Source organism: Eublepharis macularius, chromosome 1 (genome assembly GCF_028583425.1).
Source record: "Eublepharis macularius isolate TG4126 chromosome 1, MPM_Emac_v1.0, whole genome shotgun sequence".
NCBI classification, from domain to species: Eukaryota; Metazoa; Chordata; class Lepidosauria; order Squamata; family Eublepharidae; genus Eublepharis; species Eublepharis macularius.
Genome location: NC_072790.1, coordinates 228,776,073 through 228,782,072, shown reverse-complemented (window position 1 = coordinate 228,782,072; position 6,000 = coordinate 228,776,073).

Here is a 6,000-nt window from a genome sequence, read left to right as displayed (position 1 = left end):
TGTGCGCGCGCCCCCGCCACTAATCTGCCACTTCACTCATCACCCATGCTGCTCCCTGCACATTTTTGATGACATTATCAAGATTGCGCCAGAGCTGACACATTTTCCGTGTTATCTTGCTCCCAAGAAGGATTCATGGAAGGGGGTATTTCTCCATTGCCACAACACAGCAAAACAAGCAAGGAATCAAGGGGTTTATGGCAGCCACCGTTTAATTTTGGACACACCATTTTAATTATCTTCATTATTAAGAACAGAGATGAAAAACCGGTCATTATAGTCCCTAATTATCTTATATTATCCACTTATTCCTCTGCTTCCTCTACGGTAATCCTTTAGCAATTTTTAGCATATGCATGTAGCCTTCCATTCAGGCCTTATGTTTTAAACTTGTTTTTAACCTATATTTTGTGCACATTTATAATAAATACTGTCTTTATTTTATTTGAGCATTGTCTAGAGCCAAAGTGGTGCAGGGGTTAGAGTGTCAGACTAGGAGATCCAGATTCAAATCTCCCACTCTGCTTGCTGGGTGACCTGGGGCCAGCCAACCTCTCTCGGCCTAACCTATCACAAAGCTGTTACGAGGATAAAACAGAGGGGAGGAGAATGTTATAAGGAGGTGCACTTCATGTATTTGATGAAGTGAGCTCCGACTCCTAAAAGCTTTTGCTGGCATAAAGGCTGTTAGTCTTGAAGGTGCCGTTGGACTTTAAAAAAAAACTGCAGCAGACTAACACAGCCGCCCCTCTGGCAATATTACATTCATCACTTTGGTTGAATGTTGTTTATTTTTTAAATGTTTATGATGCTTCCATGACCTGGATGGACACGGCTAGCCTATTTTGGTCAGATCTTAGAAGTTAAGCAGAATCAGCCCTGTTTAGTACTTAGACGGGAGACCACTGAGGAAGTCCAGGGTCACTATGCAGAGGCAGGCAATGGCAAACCACTTCTGCTCTACTCTTGCCTTGACTTGATGGCACATATGCTGCTTCTCAAAATGCATGGTTTGACTAGCCAACAGCAGTAGAGAAGATGCTTATGTTTGGGTAGCACACATACTTTGCATGCAGAAGATGCTCGGCATCTTTAGTTAAAGGGATCTTGACAATTAATCATTTCTGCTTGTGCAGTAAACCCTAGTTTGTTATGTCCAAATTATGGTTAGTTCTCTTCACTCCCAACCAGAATTAAATGGCCCGTTCTGACTGGTAAATAGCTCTTTAAGATCTTCGCCAGACAAGTTACTAGATATCCTTTAACCGGGATTAAATCTGCATTGTCTACATTCTATTACTGAGCTTTGGGCCCTACTCAATAATATATGTAGTGGTCTTCTACTGAGTTAGATTATTGGTCCATCTAACTTATCATCTCTCTGAACTAGCAGCAGCTCTCCAGGTTCTCAGATCAAGGAAGATTCTAGCCCACATTTCCTGCCCAAAATATTTTATAGCTGAGGGTTTCTCAGGTGGTTATAATTATTTTAATTAAATTGTTTAAGTTTGTATATATACCGAGTCCTAAATGTTTCCATGTATTAGTAACTCACTTGTATTTAGATATGTTGACGTTCATTTTCAGTGAGGTTGGTGGCCAGAATTTCAGATATTGTGACATTTACACTGAATCCAGAAGACTGACTGTATTCTTGCAATAAATTCTAAGTTGCCAACGCTATCAAGTAGTGTCAGGAAAAAAGCAATAAACAGCAAAGAGGAAAATTATGCCATAAAATCAGCCTATTTGTAGTTCCCTGATTTATTATTTCCTACCATTTTGACAAAGGGCTCAACGGAAAGGGTGATGAGGACTAAGGGTACATCCGTCAGGCTTGCCTGGAGATTTCCTGGAATTACTACTGCTCTCCATACTACAGAGATCAGTTCCCCCAAAGAAAATGGCTGCTTTGGAGGGTGGACTCTATAGTATCACATCCCTGTTGAGGTCCCTCCCCTCCTTGAACTTTGCCCTCCCCAGGCTCCACCTCCAAATTTCCAGGAATTTCCCAGCCTAGAACTGGCACCCCCTGCTCCCTGTAGATAATGAATTCATAGGATCCTCAATTGCTTACTTTTTATTTTATTTATATTATTTACTTAATTCATAGACAATCTTTCTCACTGAAAGAAGGTGGATTACACAGTGTAAGTCAACACAATCAATAGCTGGGACATTCAATAAACAATGCAATACTAGATCACGGTGACTGGACCCGGGATTTGATTTTCTCCAGGTTACCACCCTAGTCAAGGATTCAGGTACCATATAGTGTTGAAGAAGACTGACAACATTTTATTCCAGCGTAAGTTTTTGTAGACTAGAGTTTTCATCTGAAGAAGCAAGCTCTTGTCAACAACAGTTTATGCTGGAATAAAATGTTGAAAGTCTTTAAGGTGCCACCAGAATTCTCTTTTATTTTTGTTTGCCAAAGATGATTCCCCTTTGCAACTGAGGTTAGCCAGGGAAGCTCAATAAAAGAGGAATCTGCTGGCACCTTAAAAACTAACAAAAATTTATTCCAACCTAAGTCTTTAAGACGCCACTGGATTCCTATTTTATTGTGCTGCTACAGACCAGGGAGGCTACCCTTCTGGAGTTATAAGGATCTCAAACCCACAAGTAACCAAATTTACATGTCTATAGTTCTTCCACAGGCTAACATTCTCATCTATTAGTAAGGAAATGAGGACCAGATGCAAATCAGATTAAAAGAAGAGAGGCCCGGTCTCTGGAACACAGCATCTCTCTGGGCATTTGAACCTAATAGATTTGCATGGTGGGGGGATGTTGTTTGCCTTCCATCCCACCCCCAGTAAAATCATTCACCAGAGGAGACACAAAGCAGTTTCAAACAGGGGCAGAATGGCTTCACTCTCGGAATCCCTGCTGTCCACAGCTGTGTTTTACATTTACAATGCAAGAGGGATACTCGGGAATGGATCTCTTAGGGCAAAGCAGCAGCCAAAGGAGACGACCTTTGTAAAGGTAAATTGCAGCTGTGAGAGCCCTTAAACACTCTGGGGGGGGGGGGCGGGGGGGAAGAGGGTCAATCTGAAAAACAGAATACAGGGAAAGTTAAATCCTTCCCTACCACCATATGACCAAACCAAGGACATATACAGGCGTATGTCTGAGGCATGTGTATTAAAACAGTCCTGAAACAATCTTAGCCAAGTGGCCACAACCATAGGATGGAGCCCACCCGCCAAACTGTCCTTTATAGGGTTGCCAACCTACAGTAGGTGCCTAGAGATCTATTGGAATCACAACTGATCTCCAGGCTACAGAGATCAGTTCCCCTGGAGGAAATGGCTGTTTTGGAGTGTGGTCTCTATGGCATTAAACCCTGCTGAGGTCCCTCCCCTCCCCAACCCCATCCTCCATCCCCAAAATCTCCAGAGTTTCCCAATTCAAGAGTTGGCAGTCTTACAAAGTCACTAAAAACGTCACTAAACTCACTAAAAACTCACTAAAAACGTCAGCACAGTGTGCGACTGCCATAAAAAAAGCTAATGCTATGCTAGGGGTTATTAGGAAAGGGATTGAAAACAAATCAGCCGGTATCATAATGCCTCTGTATAAATCGATGGTGAGGCCTCATTTGGAGTACTGTGTACAGTTCTGGTCGCCACACCTTAAAAAAGATATCATAGCACTGGAAAAAGTACAGAGAAGGGCAACTAAAATGATTAAAGGGTTGGAACACTTTCCCTATGAGGAAAGATTGAGGCGCTTGGGGCTCTTTAGCCTGGAGAAAAGACGACTGAGGGGAGACATGATAGAGGTTTACAAGATAATGCACGGGTTAGAGAAGGTAGAGAAAGATGTGTTTTTCTCCCTTTCTCACAATACAAGAACTCGTGGGCACTCTATGAAATTATTGAGCAGTCGGGTTAGAACAGATAGAAGAAAATACTACTTTACACAAAGGGTGATAAACACATGGAATTCGTTGCCACAGGAGGTGGTGGCAGCTACAAGCATTGCCAGCTTCAAGAGGGGACTGGACAAATATATGGAGCAGAGGTCCATCAGTGGCTATTAGCCACAGGAGATAGATGGTATTCTCTTTGTGGGGAGGTGGTGCTCTGTTGTCTTGGTGCTGGAAGGAAGGCAGTGGGAGGGCTTCTGGTGTCCTGGCCTCACTGACAGTCCTTTAGATGGCACTGGATTTCTAGCCACTGTGTGTGACAGAATGTTGGACTGGATGGGCCACTGGCCTGATCCAACATGGCTTTGCTTATGTTCTTATGTTCTTATGTTCTCTTAAAGATCAGTTGTAGTTCCAGAACTCCAGGCCGGATCTGGACATTGGTTACCCTAGCGAGAGGGTCCACTCAGCTCACAACCCAGTGGATGACAAGTGTACATCTGGCTGTAGGGCAGGGTCCCGCTGGAACCCGCTATGGTAAGTTTTGGACCATACCAAGCTGCCTTACTTAAGGCAGATCATTTTATCTCTCACTAGTTCAAATGCTGTCTGTCCTGAACTTTATACAAAGCATTTGCTCCCTGTCCTATCGGTTCACCAGGTCCAGCATTCTTTGTACAAACTTCAGCAACCAAGTGGAACTTAACCAGCAATTCCCTTGTCAGTCAGTGTCTTCTTTCCACTCTCTCCCAGTTTAAAACCGTTTATCTGGCGGAGAACGTACACGCTAGAATTTCTCCAGAGTCTTGAAAGCTGAAGTGCTCCCCCAGCAAACCAAATTGTTGTGACAGAAAATATATTGCTCTAATAGAAGATGTGTCGTTTTAAGCAACAAACAAAACAAAGCATTTTGTAGCATCTTTAGTCCATTAAGGTCAGCGCGCTGTCTACTCAGAATAGCAGCAGCTCTTCAGGGTCTCAGAAAGAGGTCTTTCACAGCAGCTACTGCCTGGTCCTTTTAAGTGGAGATGCTGGAGATTGAACCTGGGACCTTCTGCATGCCAAGCAGATGCTCTACCACTGAGCCATGCCACGCCACGCCCCCCCAAACCTGGGTGTATGCATTTTAAAATACTTTAGAACAAACCCTACCACTGTGTTGAACTGCCATTTCCCAAAGGCTAAGCCAGTTGAGGTTTAAGATAAAGCTGACTTTTTAAAGTAGATCATCAGCTATCACCACCAGAGTAGGCAAGTTACCAAATTACACAGAACTCTTCAACTAGCGTTGCCAACTTCCAGGTAGTGGTTGGAAATTTTTCAGAATTACAACTGACCTCCAGGTGACAGAGATTTGTTCTCCTGGAGAAAATGGCTGCTTTGGAGGGTGGATTCTGTGGCATTAGACCCCACTGAGGTCCCTCCCCTTCCCAAACCTTGTCCCCTTCAAGCTCCACCCACCAAATCTCCAGGAATTTCTCAACCTAGAGTTGGCAATCCTATCTTCAACAAGCAGAATGGAAAACAGCAGCAATTGAGAGTTTAAGCATGGATGCAGGGTTCAACATCAGCCAAATGCCCTTCAAGAGCAAAGAAATGAACATACAAATTTAAAATGACCAGCCCAAGGAAGTTTAAGAGTGTTTTTTGCCCTCTGGACAGAAAGATTTTTAAAGCCATTATTTACTTACAGCATTTAATATGGTACGCGAAAAGTTCCTTTTTAAAAACCGAATACCACTTTCCTGTGATCCTCAACAAGAACTAGTCTCCCCATAAAACACTTTAGTCACAGTTGGAGGGTGAGGAGTAGAATAGACTCGCCCCTCTTCCTTCTTTATCAATGTGGACAGGTTTGACTGGGGGGGGGGGTGGAATCAGGAGGATATTTTTGTGGGCCAACTGCAGCAGCTCCTTTCCTCATACTTTCATTTTTCTCCCAACTTTTGTCAAGGAATTCAGGGTGGCTTACATCCTCCCCCCACAGCCTATCTTCACAACAGCCCATTGAGAGAGAGCAATTGGCTCAAGGTCACTCATTTATGATCCTTAGCCCTGGTTCCCTGTCTTATACTGAAGCCCACATCACAAATTAGAAAGAAAAGAAAAGCTACCTTGTCCTA